Source organism: Centruroides sculpturatus, unplaced genomic scaffold, assembly GCF_000671375.1.
Source record: "Centruroides sculpturatus isolate CEXI.00-Female unplaced genomic scaffold, Cexi_2.0 scaffold575, whole genome shotgun sequence".
Lineage (NCBI taxonomy): Eukaryota > Metazoa > Arthropoda > Arachnida > Scorpiones > Buthidae > Centruroides > Centruroides sculpturatus.
Window position 1 is genome coordinate 292,063 of NW_019384861.1, and position 17,546 is coordinate 309,608.

Consider the following 17,546-nt stretch of genomic DNA (forward strand, 5'->3'; position numbering starts at 1 on the left):
ATATATATATTAATTTTATATTATTAATTAAGAATGGTGTATACGTGTTAATTGTGTTTAAGGTTGTGTGTAGCGAGTGTAGAAGATGGGGAGAATTTTTATATATATTATTATTTTTTTTTGTAGAATCGATTACATTTCTCTTGGTATTTGTCGAAAGGGAAAAAATGACAGTTGTAGTATAAGATTCGATCTATTTTGGTATGTTAGATATCAAATACTGTCATTCCTGCTTCATTCTAATTGACGATCGTAACATGGCATGACATGGATGTACTCTTGTATATTGCTGTATTATATAATATTTTTTGTATATATATCAAATTGATATTATATTTCCTATTTTATTTTATTTTATTTTTTAACAGATTTTTCGTTTACAAAGAAACCTGTAAAGGACGGCCACTGACGGGAACGTTAAAATCTTTGTTATTCGCAGGTTAATGGGAGGTTGTTTCGTACGCATTTTTAAATGTTACGTTCTTGGAAAAAATTTGTCGCAGTTTAGAAGTGGCCGTTGTTTGGAGGTTATTTCGTAGGCATTTTAAATGAGTGCAGAGTTTGGAGGTTGGAACCATTTTCCTGTGTGAAGGAAAGTAGATGAACGATGATGAGGATGGAGATGAAACAGATGAAAATAATGTGGAGGAGGATGGGTTGAGAATGATAGAAGTGGGGAGAAAGAGGATGGTAATGAAAATTATAAAGATGAGGAGGAGGGTGAGGATACGATAAAGATGAGGACAAGGAGGATGGAGATGAGGGTGATAAAGATGAGAAAAAGAATGAAGATGATATACAATAAAATTTCGATTTATATTAAATATTAAACAATATAATTTATTAAAAATGGCAAGTAATTGTGTTTTAAATCATATAAATTTTATTTATTTAAAAAATAATAATACGTACAGTACTGTACCTTTATATATATGTGTGTGTGTGTGTGTGTGTGTGTTTTATAAGAGTTGATTTAGTTTATGAATTTTAATTAATGTCGACTACATAAATCTAATTTGGTAGAAATTTTAATTAATAAGTTTACGTTTATATAAATTAAATTAATTAAAATTTTTACGAGTAAATGATGATTAAAAATTATTTAACTAATGTATTTGTGTTATACATTTAAAATATTATAATATATCAAAGTTTAAAGACAATTTTATTAATTTAAGTATTTTAAATAAAAATATTAATTTCTGATGTAATGTTTGTTCTTACGCCATTGAACAAGTGGATAATATCTGTGAAAATCGGTCGTGGGTTCGCACCTGACCAATAGTTTGGCACGTGTAATTTTCCAGGTTTTCTTCACGTGTCTAACACTAAAAACGTGAAAGGATCGGGAGGCCCTATACAAAAAGAGGCCCCAAAATTTTGTTTTTTATGTAAAAAGAAAAAGTGCTACAGAACTGATACAAATTCAAGTTTCTTTTGATAAATGACAAAAAAAATCTGCTTTATTGACTTTATTTCTATATTTTTATGGCTTTGGGAAAAGGTGAGGACTCCCATTTGCCGGTGTTGCAGGATTCTAAAGGCTTCATTTTGTCCCATTGTTACAGAACGAACAATGTGTAATAAAATTTAAACATACAACATATATTTAGTTGTAATCTATTCAAAATTCTTGGATTTACGTCAATACCAATTGTTAGAATTTATCACTTAGTTTCACCGTAACGAAACATTTCAAGTGCATGTCACATGAGTTCATAACTTATGTATAAATCGAAATTTCAAACAATTCTGATGAAAATTGTGAATTTATATTATTGTAAAGCATTTAAACAATCACGTAATTGTTTATTGCTCTCCTCTGTAGGCACTAAGAGGGTATTTTTCCATACCTATCGTGGGTTCGGACAGTCCAACGGTGGGGAGGCCGAGTGGTAGGCTAAGCATCTGGGGAGACCACCTCCCAAAAATTCCTGATGTTACAGGTTTAAATTCTATCTCTTGCTTCAGGAGCATGAGATATTTGTGAGGAGCCAGAAACAGGAACACGAGATCTTCACTAATATTTTAAAAATTAGGAACACTAACATATTTAGAGATGTGTGTATGTGGATAACTGTTTTGGTTTGGTGAGATACAGCAAAGTTGGTAGATTGCCCACGTGTTACAACACGTGGGCAATCTACCAAGAGGAGTATATCCCAGGAGGACTTTCTGTAGCAAGGATTTCCTACCTTTATCGACTCCTTTTAAATTGTTGCCCTTGAAAATTATATACAATTTTTTATATTTACAAAAGTTTTATCAATACCGACCCCATTGGGAAACCCTACAGGAAACTCACCCGTATTAAGGTGTTAATGAACATGCCAAACTCCACACGCTAGCTCGTTAGTGTGGTGCGAACCCACGACTAACTGTATTTCATACACTCGGCCACTAGACACGGATAATGGACAGATAGGAAGCAGAAAATAGAGTTTAAAAATAGCATAAAATTTTCTAAATTCTTACTTTATTTATTAACAAACTGAAATTTTAATAAATTAGTTACACGTTCGTCTAAACTGAAATATAAATTACATGAAAAAAATAATAGTTATGAGCATATATAAATATCTAATGTACCTGTAGGTGCCACGAATGATCTTATTCTATCTGTCAATGCATCACTACTTGAAAGGTTACGTGATAAACGATCAAAGATTCTTACTCTGTTATTAATTTTTTATTCTCGTATATAAGTTTAAAAGATTAAATTTATTCGCTTAATTATTCACGAAAGTAATTATATTTTATCTACTCGATAATGAATATTATATTGTATAATTAAAATGTAACTTCCGTTTTTTTCAAGCGCTTAAAATGAGTAAGAATATTTTTCATTTATGAATAATTTATGTGGAATATTTAGCCAATTTTTCAAATTTATAGTCAATAATTTTAGTTTACATGTTAAATTGATGGAGCAGGATACAGTAATCAGTCTTAATATAAGGCAAGGAACGTTTTCAATCATGGTAAGTGGCTGAATATGATAAATTTAATTCATAGATTCTCATAATTTAAGATTTTCTATTTTCTTTTTTAATTTATCGGCTGTTATATAACAGTGGGAAAGTATTGACCAACATTTTGTGGACTTAGGGGATCTTGAAACGTCGACAAATTGGGGATGTTTCTGTTTTTGTGAATGTAAATGTTTGTGGGGGGGGACAGTTTTGTTCACCATTTTGAAGCTTAATAACTCCCGTGCCTTTGGTCGAAAATGTATGAAATTTTGCCAGAAGATTTGTACATCAGGGAGGGAAGTTCTTTGAAATTTTCACAAAAATCGGACAGTTGGTTAGGGAGATAAGATCCCCACCCCTTTAATATCTTCCGTGCCAATCTGAGGAAACTTTAAGGTATTGATAGCAATTATTTGGAATTAAAACAAAAAGAATGCCTGGAATATATATAAGCACTGGTTAACTATCAGGAGAAAATAATAAAATTTATTTATTTATTTATTTTTTGTATTAATTAATTTAAGTGTTATTTATAAATGAATATTTTAAAATTTAGTTTCTTAATGATGCCACTGGATAATATTTAAGAGTTTTTATGAGTGAAGATATATTATCTTTAGAGTATGTCTCTTAATTTACAAAGTAGTCTTTTAACCTTTTCAATTCAAGTAAAAGCAATAAAATCTCTCAAAGAAACGTTAGATATAAAAGGAAAGAAATATTCTTTCAGTTTCTTTGCTGCTGAACACTTTACCTGAATGTTAAGCTATTTTATTTATTTGCTTTTACTATTTTTTTTTTATAAATACTTGAACTGGTACGTTTATTTTTCTGTTATTTTTTTTCTTTTATTTTATCACTAATTTTTTTTTTGTAAACTGAAAGGGAAACAATCTGTTAAGATCTCAATACAATTTTAACTTCATTACTTCTTTATCCTCATCTTTAAAAGGGTAATTAAATTATTTTAATTAATAATTTATGCCGGGGGTTTGCAATGTGATCGCTGTGACTCCTGAAAGATAAGACAATTTATCTGGAGAGATTAATTGATGGAATAAAGAAACTCAACGCGTGGGCGATCTGCCGTGTTGGGGACCTCTCACCAGGATTTTCAATGGGAAACTGGCCCTATATAGGTGTTAAACGGGTGAAGAAATCCTGAAAAAATCCACGTGATCAGTACTTTAGTGAGGCACGAACCCGCGACTAACCATAGTGTTGAATGGTTTCATCTGGAAGATCGATAAATTACTAGAGAGTCCGTAGACAAGTTTCCATCTTGTTTATTTCACTCTATTTACTTATTTTCTATCAGTATAAAGAAGGTCAGCGAATTAAATATAATTTTGGGAATGGGTCAATAAGCAAGAAAGGTTAAGAATTTATAATTTAAGAAAGTTATAACGTTATCTCACAGTATAATAAGTTAACAATGCATCAGTAAAGTAACTAAAGAGGCCAGGGTTTAGGGCCCCTTATCATTATAAATAAATTAAATAAGTACAGATAAAGATTTGAATGTGACAAACACATATATTTGTGTATACAACTGTACATATCTAAGTTTACTCTACTTCCACAGCACTAGTCAATGCATCCATACTAGTGCAGGAGTGAATTAGATTTGCACATTGTAATTATGTACCGATACATAGAGCATTGTGGCATACACTTGGATGGTTTATAGAACAAACAAACAGATATATTAGACAGAAACAACCGTAACTGTTAACTCGCTTTACAGCAATTTATCTTAATGTTGAAAAAAATCACGGATATCGACATGTAATGATAGTGTAACATCCATTAGATAGAAACACATCAAACTCCATTAAAAAATAAAAAAAGAATATTATCTGTGAGTAAACACGCTTGTCAACAGGTCACGAACAGAACCGTTCGATCGATCATTTACACGTGAGCGCTAACATCCCTTTCGCATCGTCGACTTTTGATTTCTACTATTTTTAATATGTTATAAAAGAGAAATTTGAAATACAAACCGAATCATATTTTTCGATTTTCGGAACCGATGATGATTTTTCGACTTTAAATTAATCGCAAAAAAATCAAATAATTTCATAAAAAATTTTCGATAAATAACGACCCAACATTAATTAATCTTTCTCGTACATCATTAACTAACTGGTATGGTGTAGAACATATTTATTTCATTTAAAAAAAAAACACGTTTTAATTACGTTTAATGTACCGAAATAAATTTTAAATAGGATAGATTTATAAATTTGACAGAAATTAAATAATTATTATTTCTCTTTTTTAGACGATCTGTACCAAAAATAATACAGTCGACCCCCTATAACACTGTTGATTTTTCAGTTTTATATGAATTCCGCGTTGTACGAGTCACTTAGATTTTACAAATACGTGTGCCGTTCACAGCCCGGCACACGTATTTGTAAAATCTAAGTGACTCGTACAACGCGGAATTCATATAAAACGGAAAAATCAACAGTGTTATAGGGGGGTCGACTTGTACACATCTTTCTGGAAATCTGTACCACATATTGTAGATCTTATTGTAATAATCTGTACGAAATAATTCAAGATCTCTTTTTAGAAACCCGTGTGGAAATATTTACATCTCTTTTATTATTTTACAACTTTTATTTTAAGTAATAAAATCAATAAAATTTTCATTTATTCTAAAGTGAAGGTAATCAAATTAATAGTTATTTTGGTAACTTACTTATCAAAATTTTTGCTTAACTTCCTTACTAGTTCTGCTGTAATTTTCAAAGTAATTTATTTTTCTCTTCCGGCATGCAGGGAAGTGTATGACATTTTCAGGATGTACTCGAAAAGAATGGGACAAGTAGAACGTTTCTCATAATCAAAAACCAAGAAAAATCACTTATCAAGATAAGTAAAGGTTGATTCCATGTTAAATGATCGCAATTAAATATGGAAATATTATTTAATTACATTTTAAAAGGATGTAAATTCATAAAATACAGTAATTTTCATTTTGCTGTATGTACAGTAAAACCTGCTTAAAACGGAAACGCACAGTTCCTAACTTTGTCCGTTTTAGACAGGTGTGGAATACATAAATGCGATTTGATTGATTTATTAATTAATTAACACGAGACATCAGAATAGTGGCCATTAATAACCCATAATATTTTGACAGGTTGATCCATAATGAGATATCCCAACCCATGATAAGTTGTGGGCGTTTTTTTATATTTTGTACGTGAAGATGGTCACGTTTTACATCATTTTTTGTTCAAATTTAACACCTGATGTCATAAAATTTTATGATGCAATCGTAAATATACCGTGTTATTATTTAACATGTGATAAAATGGTTAGAGGGATGAATTTTAGTACTCGGAAACTTATGAGAAATCTGCAGAAAAATTAATTAAAACGCATAAAAAATTCTTTTACAAATATGAAATTCTGTCAGCCTAATAATACTTTATACGTGGTTGGTGAGGTCATGGGTTCGTGCCTCACTAACTATGTGGAGTTTTTGATGTAATTCAGCTAGTGTTCTGTGGTTTTATCCAATCGACAACAGGTAAGCCATTGACCTGTAAGAGACATTAATTACTAATCTTCGATCCATCAAGGATCAATGAGCAGTAATTAAGAGTTTTAATTTCGGTATAATAATAAAGAAAGACAAAATTAAGTGGAAAATTTGATAAAATTTGTGAAATAATAATTCCTATTTAAAAGTGGCAATTCTGAGATTGTTTAGGAGTTGGAGGCAAGGTATTATATATAAAAATGGAAAATGACCCTTATTTAGATGTTAGATATGAGAATTAAATCCGGAAAACTCCACGTGATTGATGAGGCTCGAACCTACGACCTCACCAACCACGTTTATGAACATTTAATTTTTATATTATTTTATAACGAATCATTAAAATTCTATCATTTGTAAATGTACGTTAGTATGTGTTTATACAATGGAACCTCCAATAACGGCCACCTCTGAACAGCGGCCGGGTTTTTCAGGAACTTTTTCGTTTTGAACAAAAATTGCATACAAAACAATCTCCAAACAGTAGCCATTTCTATGCTTCTGTCAGTGGCCGTTGTTCGAAGGTTTGACTGTATTTTTATATAAAATAAAATTTACTCTATACAATTACAGTGAAACCTGCTAATGTGATCACCTGCATAAGGTGATAATCTGTGCAGATGGTCACATTAGCAGGCTGGGAACGGCCTGTTATATGTTATGGATTGAACCATACAGTCTCAATCTGTAACATATAATGGGCCCTTCCTCTTCACCAAATAATGATACGTGTAAAAATGCGACGTCCTAAGCGACACACACAATAACTCGAGGCCATAAGTTGTAGATTGTTTGGCTTACGTGCAAACCCATTCCTGGACCCACCTTATGGAATATAATAGGAAAACGAACGCAAATAATACACAAAAATACAAAGATTTTAATATATTTTCATCAAGGTTAAAGAAGATATCGACATGACAAGAATTTGCTTTTGAAATTCTTCAGCACGCTCTATTCCATGGCATTTAAGGTCATGTTTTTTATTAATTTACAAAAATAATCATTCTTTATCTGTATTAATCATATTTTGACAGATATTTAGGAAATTCTTAAAACTTTAAAACGTAAGTGAGTAATCTAAGGATGCCATTTTCTCGAAGATAATATAAATTTCTTTTAGAGAGATAGTTTTTTTTCGTTCTAAAAAAATGTATTGTTTTCTCGTAAGCGAAATGTTGTCGGCATCTTAGTTTATATACGGTGAAATCTCTTTATAACGGACACTGTTCCTGACAAAGAGGTGTTCGTCTTAAAGAGGTTTTAAGTTCAGTTTTCTGTTTTTTTGTTTATTATATTTTAATAATCGTCTCACTCTTCATAATTAAATATATGCGAGATTTTTACTGTTGCATCTTTTCTATTGGTGTAAAACTTGAGTTTGTTTACGTAGTCGGAGCCTGTCTGTATGACTGTCGGTGGCATTTTGGCTTGTGTATTCACTTCGGATGTCAGAATCTAATGAAAAATCCTTATGCTTTTGTAAAATTTTATGTTGGCGCCTTATCATTCACAAAAAAGGAAGGAGATTCCGTTTTGAAGAATCTACCTTGAATTGTTAATGGCAGAATCTCTCTTCAGACACTTGAAACGGCTTGGAAGATATTTATTTACCTTGATAGCGGTTCGAGCGACATCCCACGATCTATATTTGCTTCATAATGATTTGTGTGCATTTTGAAATTTCGAATTAGACTTCGATCCACAGATTGAGAGGGTGAAGTGGCATTCGGTAATACAAATATAATATCGATTTTTCCAGTGGAATGCCTGTCTGGACCTGATGTTTCAAGAAAAATAAAACACTTTTCGTGTTTTAAGGGCAACATTTTTCTGTTTCAGTCATCCTGTAACAAATCCTCTTGTCATTTAACCATTTCTATTTGATCTTTATTCAATTTCAAATTCTGCAATGCCCAGATTATTCAGACATCTTGATTTGGCATCCTTTCCTATTATTAAGAATTTCTCTCCTTTTTTTCTTTTACACTCGCGCATAACAGAACCGTCTTTTGTTACTTTGTTACTAGAACATAATCCATTCTTGAAGTGCCAAGTTTTGTCTGGAAGAGCGCCAAATAACAGTTCAGTTCCGTCTAGGAACAAAAGATTTTCTGGAGAATAACCAGTGATAACGGAAGAAAGTTTAACCTCCCACTGTTCTACTGTATTAAGATCGACACCAGATGATCTCCCACCAAACAACTTTGAACTTGATATTGTAATCTTTGGAAATATTTCAACCATCCACGTGAGACTATGAAGTTCTTGGTACCAAATTTGCAAGTTGTAATGGCACTGTCCACAGAACTGTTTTCCAGACTGGTGTAAATAGAGACACTAAGCAATCTCCTCCTACAACGGCCAGTTTGCCAATTTTACTGACATAATGGAATACAGTATTGGGATTTTGGAATCGATTTGACTGCAACCGTAGAAACTTCAAACGAGGAATTCTACTCCGTGAGAATCTATTGTGTTCGAAAGAGGTCGAGACAACAACAGCAGTATATTTACTGTGTTCTTGTCTGCTTAAGAGAGGTTAATTGTAACAAAGATACTTTTTTTATGTCGGATGACGAAAATTGTTTGTTTTAGAGGAGGTTCGTCAGCTTTAGTGAGGTGTCCGTTAAGACAGGTTCTATTATGTGCATATATAGATAGTTTGTAATAAAAATTCTTATGAAAGTGAGAAAATTTAGTTAATATAGAACTAAATTTAGGAAATAAAAATAAAAATAGGAACTAAACGGAAATTAAGAAGACATTTTTAATTTTTCTTTCCTATTTCATGCCCATATTTTATCAAGTTCTGCTGCTTATTTATGAATTATTACCAAAAAACAATTACAATTATTTATAAATTTAATGCCAAATAATCTTTAATTTATTCCAGAGAATACAAAAACGAAAAAAAACTATCTCAAAATTATTTTCAAATATCAAGAAAGAAGCTTTTAATTTCCATGTTTACTGGTTTTTACTGTCAATATTAGTTTCGTGCTTACAAAACTTTACAGTTTTAATATCTATAGAGATTTTTAAAAATCCGATATTTCTATAATTTATTTTTCGTGAAATAAAGGAATTCGATATAGCGAATGAAATGCGAATCGGTTGATGAAAACTTGTCAATAAATACAACTTCTGTTTGCCAGTTATGACAATTACGAAGATCGATAAACGTCATACAACAGAAATGTCATTTGCGAAAACGTTTTTCTATTTATAAAATCTATATAGTTAGACACGTGAAAAAAACCGGCAAAACTGAGTCGGTGGGACACGAACCCACGACTAACTACCAGTATACAGAGGTTTTATCCATTCGCCAACTGGGGATGAACTTAAATAGAGGCCTGGGAGATAGGGATTTATATTTCCCATAGAAATGTATCATCCTAATCCATTTCTATGGGCAATATAAATGGACCACCTAAATAGGGGGATTAGTTTCCTATAGAAATTCGGTCCCTATTTAGGTGTTAGACACGCACATATATACTTTTAATATCGCTCTGGGGTCCTGGATCGAGTTCAGGCTAGCAAACCCTAGAATCTTTAATGTGGAGGTAAGCTCTGGATATCTTGGACCTCATCCGTATTGTGGGCCTGGCCAAATCATGAAGGGTACGAAATAGCTGTACAGGCTTTCGTAGTGTCTACAGGATTGAAAGAGACCCTCCAAAAGAAAAAAATTGAAAAAAATACTGTGATGAAATTGTCCCTATTTAGCATCATGAAAACCTTCGTCACTTATAATCCTTCAATTAAAATATTCATTTTTACTTTAACGTTAATTATTTTCGCCCTTTTAGATGTATATTAATATGAATATTTACACTTAATGATTTATTTACTATTATTTACTAAACAGAATATATCAAATTATGATAAATTGGCTTATTGATATAATTAAGGATTAATTACGTTTTAAATGCGTTATTACTTAATTATTTATTAATAAAATTTGCGTCGTGATTAATCATTTCTATCAGAAACATGGGCCTCTATCATTGTAATTATATAAAATTTTAATAATATAAGTGTTTAAAAACACCGTCGCACGTACCCACCCCCAAAATTACATAACTCGTACACTCGTTCATCCCTTAATTTTACCGAGGAATAATACATAGCAAGGAGATGCCCAACGTTACATTATATTATTAATTACATGTATGACGTACAGTGACGTAAACAACACTTCATAAACAAAAATAAATCATTTTGTTACTCAGTTTAAACCCTATGTTAAACACCTCACCCCCCTTTAACGCATCGTACCGATTACATGCATACCCACTTACCAATATCTGCGTTATGTAACTTATAAACTGCCCCTTACAGAGAAACCTAGTATTATTATATCTACAAAATTTAAATTATTGTAGCTTAGAGGTGTAATAAAATTAAAATATAAAAAAAGATTTTACAATAGTGTTTACTATCATACTGTACATCATCTATATTATTCAGACAGAAGAGTTGCAGAAGTCACAAATATCCACCCTATCCACCTTAGAAAGGCATAAAAATACATGAATAATGAGCAATTATTTATTGTGATGTCGTCACAATGCCGGGCAGCAATTTTTTGTTATAATGTTCTTAATTGCTCTCAATTTTAGTAGTTCCTCACCCCTGTAAATCATACTTTTCCTGCTAACAATGCAGTTATGCCAATTTCTATCTAACTCCGTTCAGAGGAAATTTTAAAATTAAAATAACGTCACTTCCAGTAAAAACCAGAAGTTTGTGTATAGCTAATAGTTAGTAAAGCTTAGGGCTTATATAGTTATATAAATTAAAATCGAGACAAGGGGTTTCATGCCCCTAAGCTTGCCATATCTGGTCACTATTTTAATCTATATAACTCCATTCTCGAGATAAAAGAGGAACAGACAACAGACAAACAAATGCCAGTGAGAATTTATAGGTTTACAATTTTTAAAAATTGCAGCCGAAAACAGATATTTTTTCACTCACCAATAGTAAAATTTAATTTATAACATTGTTTCTAACTAAAATATTAAAATTTGCTATTTTTTAGCCCCTTTTTTGAGGGGTCTGCAAAAAAATATATATTAGGATAATACAGTTGTAAATTTAAAATTATTAATTATAATGCCCATAGCAGCACACGTAATCCAATAATCTTTTATTAATATCACCAAGACAACTTTCCTAATCGCCTTAATTCGTGCTTCTGTTTATAATGAATTTCAAACATGAAATATGTATATTTGAAATTAGTAACCATAGCAACGAGATTATTTCAAAATTTTCATTAATATCGTAACTATAACGACATCTCCAAATTTCGAATCCTCCATAATACATTTAAAAGTATATTTTCTCAATCCAAACTTGTGGGCCTTCTATACAACAGACAAGACGACCTTCCTACTTCATCAAGTACAATGATAATTGCTAATATGTGTAAACTCTCAGAGAGTAAAACTAGGCCCTTCATAACATGAGGCCCTAAAGCTGTATGCTTTTACACTACATCATTGTAACAATAGTAATTGCGTGTGCTTTTATACTTTATTATAATAACCACGTGTTTATCAAATTCATTATTGTAACTATGGTGACCTGTATTTTCGTTTTTTATTGTTGCAATTAGTGTAATGACGTGTTTATTTAATTTTATTACAGTTTAAAATTCTCTATAAACACGACAACAGCACGAAAATTTAATTTATTGTTTTACATAAATGAAGATAAGTTATAATTATATAATTACATAATGTTAAAGTAGACATATCAATCGAATAAATTATTAAATTTTCAATCAGCGATGTTTTTATGTGTTCAGTAGAAGTGAAGAATTCATTTTAAATTTAAAACAATATATATTTTTATATTTTATACAATTGTTTTCAATACTGGAAAATATCCAATATAGCGAGTTAGTTTTCAATAAGAAGAAAATCCAACAGAGAAAGTTTCAATTTAATTTAAAGCAAATATTTTCTTTATGATAGGAATAAATAAGTGTGATAAATAATTCAAGAAATTCTTCACACAGAAAAATTATTTGTTGTGAAATTTTGCACCAATTTCTATAGCATTTCATAATTAATAAAATATGCTTAAGCTATTGCACCAAATTTATTTTTAATGTATATTATCAATGACTTCCTCCAAGAGTTTTGGACTCGGGGGGCCTTGAAACGTTCAGAAATGCATAAAACTTTGGATTTTTTTTTAATGTATGGATGTTAGTGTGAGGGGCACGATTTTGTTCATCCATTTCGAAGCTAAATAACTCCTGTACTTATTGTCGAAAAGTTTTAAAATTTTGCAGGAAAGTTCGTTTATTAGAGGCATTGGCTCTATTAAATTTTCATGGTGAAAGGTCAAAGGGGTGGGAAATACAGTAGTGTGTCATATCTCAAGTGGGATCGAATTTAATGAACATTTTACTCGTTATTAGCATTTATAATATTTGTAAAATTCATCTCTACCCTCATAATTAAGCATTTTATTATAATTAGTAATATAAAACGAATTTTTAATAAAATCTCATAACATACGATTTTAAATTTTAATGTATATGCCGGGGAAACTTACGCAACTCTCTGCTGGATTTTTTCCGGATGATCTTGATTGTATTTGGAGTAAACAAACAATTTAATTTAGTTCATAACCGAAGAAAGTCCCTCCTGATATCATTGATTTTAATCAATATAAACAATAGAAAAATGTATTATCAAGTTATTTTCGGGGTAAAATATTTGTGTATCAGGAACTACTCACGTTTTCCTTGAATGGTCACGAATATTTTCTGTCTAACGTCAAGATCTCGTGACAGATGATTTGATTGTTTAACCTGCCCCACTTTACTATAACTGGTCATTACTCGAATGTAATTGAGGTAAAGTTCAATAATGTTATAAACATTCTCTGTTTGAAATATGTCGATATTATATTCAAGTATTCTGTATTGTTTGGGCATTGTTAGACTTTCATTTTCAATGAATAAGTTAAAACTTTTTCTTATTAATTCTTTCAAGTTTGTAAGTTTATATTAATAATTTATAAAGGATATTTTATTATATGTTTTTTGGCAATGTTTCTTATATAAACTGATAACAAATTCACTGTTCACTTATATCAATACAATGCGATTGTTTGATCACTTTACACACAGGATGCTCCAAAAATCAGTTAACTGGATTTTTGCAAGAAAATCAGAAGTGTTGTAATTTCTATATAAATAATTCTTACAAAATTTCTAAGTATTTGAATAACGCAATAATTTAGTGATTTACCGATTTTTGAGTCATCTTATACGGAGTATTAATGTTCGAGGGGTCGTAAATTTAAGGGGGTAGTAGGAGTCAATGAGATGAGCATAATTTTATGAAGCATCCTATGGTTGGAAACGAAATTGGCTATGGCCCACAGTAAATTTGGACACGCCTGTGTAGTAGCACACTATATACTGTACAACATTTTTTAAAGGATTTTTTTTTTTTTTTAATTGCATCCTACCAGTAGCCTAGTGATTAAAATCACCGAAACCTGATATTTAGTTCGCACCTGACAAACGGGCCGACCATATGAAATTTTCCAAGTTTACGTCACATGTCTAACATCTTAGATACAATTAAACGTATTCTGAATAAATTATTCGCAAAAAAAACGTATTATTTTTTGTGATTTAATTTTATAAATTCAACGAAATATTCGATAATTATAATTATTTTCCTATGTTACATTTACTTATTCCAAGAATTGTGAAGTTCCTATTAAAGTAATATAATTTCTGTGAAGTGAAAAATGGAAATTCCATTGAATACACGCTAATTGCATACAGAAAATACAGAAGAAGAAAAAAAGAATAATTTAAACACTCATAATCTAGAATGGCTATCCAGTTACACACGTAACAATTCATTTCCTTCGTGTTAATTTCTTTTCGTGTCAATTGTTAACAATACACAGCAACGTCTCACACACACACCCGAAATCAAAGAAGAACCATTTTTATAATGTCCAGACAGATTAGAAATGCTTTATCCAGTGTCTATAATTCAAAAAGATAACATAAATTGTCTTTTAGATAATGGAAGTGGATTGGGAGTGATAAATTTTTCATGTGGATTGGGTATTGTGAAAGAAACTTGGGTTAATGTTACACGTCTCCAGCTTATAAAATTGCTGTATTTTTAAAAGGTGTCAGCGTAGGTGTGCCCGAAAGCATTTCTGTTAAAAATTTTCGGCATTTTTCTTTAATATTTTAAAGCAGAATCGAAGGTAATATAAATAATTATCGTCCCCTACAATTATCCCTACTTTAACTCCCTTCTGACGTATCCTTATAAGGCTGAGATACATTTAATTAATAACCCGTAAAATTAAGGAATTTAATTAATAATTAAGAATTTTTAATTAAAATATATATATAGATAATTAACACAAAAATCACATACCACAATTGAAATTTTATTCCCGTTCTTAAAATGTTTATTAATAAAATATAAGAAATTGCATTAATATAATCACGTATGAAATATAAATGTTCATTAAAAATTAAAATAAATTAATTATATTGCTCGATAATATTATTATATTTTTCTTAATATTTAAATTATCACGTCTGATACTAAACTCATTAAAGTGCATTAACTTGGCATTCCCTGGATATTCGTGTTGCTATTTTTATCTTTAGAAATATATTTTTATTTTTATTTTTTTAAATTAATTTAAAACTTTATTCGCGAATGAATTTTTACATTTCTTAACTTTTTCCTTTTCGATTTAAAGGGAAAAAAAGTTAAAATAAATAAATTCTAGCAACGAGTTGCGTAACTTTTCCGGCAAAGAAAAAGTCATAAATGTGTGTGTGGTGCCAACTGTTATGAAGTTTTATTAAAAATTCGTTTTATATTTATTAACTATAATAAAATGCTTAATTTTGACGGTAGAGATAAATTTTACAAACATTGTAAATGCTAATAACGAGTAAAATGTTCATTAAATCCGATCCCACTTGAGATATGACACACCACTGTATTTCCCACCTCTTTGACCTTTCGCCATGAAAATTTAATAGAGCCAATGCCTCTAATAAACGAACTTTCCTGCAAAATTTTAAACATTTTCGACAACAGGTACAGGAGTTATTTAGCTTCGAAGTAAGTGAACAAAATAGTGCCTCTACACACAAACACGCACGCAAACATCCCTACATACAGAAAAAATCCCCAACTTTTTCGCATTTTTCGACGTTCCAGGGTCCATGATTCCAAAAATGTAAAACTTTTTTAGAGGTTTTGCCCTAGGAGTTATATAACAGAGAGAAAGTATTTTCCTCTGTCATATACAAAAATTAAAATATTAACATTGATTAGCACGCAGATTAATGTAGAAATTGCCTCTTAACTAGTATTGTTAATTTATTCAGGTTTTTACATTAATTCCATCCCTGGACAGTTTTAAAAAAATGTATTTTTATCAATAATTATTTATTAATTTAAAAAAAAGTATTAAAAAAATATAAATTTATCTCTTTGAATTATGCATAGAAAGACGCTATCATATATTTATAACCTTATAATCAGATATTTTCGAAAGCGGGGAAAATATCACACTTTATGAATATATTTATAAACTATAACTCATCTATACGGGGAAATACAGTAGTGTGTCATATCTCAAGTGGGATCGAATTTAATGAACATTTTACTCGTTATTAGCATTTATAATATTTGTAAAATTCATCTCTACCCTCATAATTAAGCATTTTATTATAATTAGTAATATAAAACGAATTTTTAATAAAATCTCATAACATACGATTTTAAATTTTAATGTATATGCCGGGGAAACTTACGCAACTCTCTGCTGGATTTTTTCCGGATGATCTTGATTGTATTTGGAGTAAACAAACAATTTAATTTAGTTCATAACCGAAGAAAGTCCCTCCTGATATCATTGATTTTAATCAATATAAACAATAGAAAAATGTATTATCAAGTTATTTTCGGGGTAAAATATTTGTGTATCAGGAACTACTCACGTTTTCCTTGAATGGTCACGAATATTTTCTGTCTAACGTCAAGATCTCGTGACAGATGATTTGATTGTTTAACCTGCCCCACTTTACTATAACTGGTCATTACTCGAATGTAATTGAGGTAAAGTTCAATAATGTTATAAACATTCTCTGTTTGAAATATGTCGATATTATATTCAAGTATTCTGTATTGTTTGGGCATTGTTAGACTTTCATTTTCAATGAATAAGTTAAAACTTTTTCTTATTAATTCTTTCAAGTTTGTAAGTTTATATTAATAATTTATAAAGGATATTTTATTATATGTTTTTTGGCAATGTTTCTTATATAAACTGATAACAAATTCACTGTTCACTTATATCAATACAATGCGATTGTTTGATCACTTTACACACAGGATGCTCCAAAAATCAGTTAACTGGATTTTTGCAAGAAAATCAGAAGTGTTGTAATTTCTATATAAATAATTCTTACAAAATTTCTAAGTATTTGAATAACGCAATAATTTAGTGATTTACCGATTTTTGAGTCATCTTATACGGAGTATTAATGTTCGAGGGGTCGTAAATTTAAGGGGGTAGTAGGAGTCAATGAGATGAGCATAATTTTATGAAGCATCCTATGGTTGGAAACGAAATTGGCTATGGCCCACAGTAAATTTGGACACGCCTGTGTAGTAGCACACTATATACTGTACAACATTTTTTAAAGGATTTTTTTTTTTTTTTAATTGCATCCTACCAGTAGCCTAGTGATTAAAATCACCGAAACCTGATATTTAGTTCGCACCTGACAAACGGGCCGACCATATGAAATTTTCCAAGTTTACGTCACATGTCTAACATCTTAGATACAATTAAACGTATTCTGAATAAATTATTCGCAAAAAAAACGTATTATTTTTTGTGATTTAATTTTATAAATTCAACGAAATATTCGATAATTATAATTATTTTCCTATGTTACATTTACTTATTCC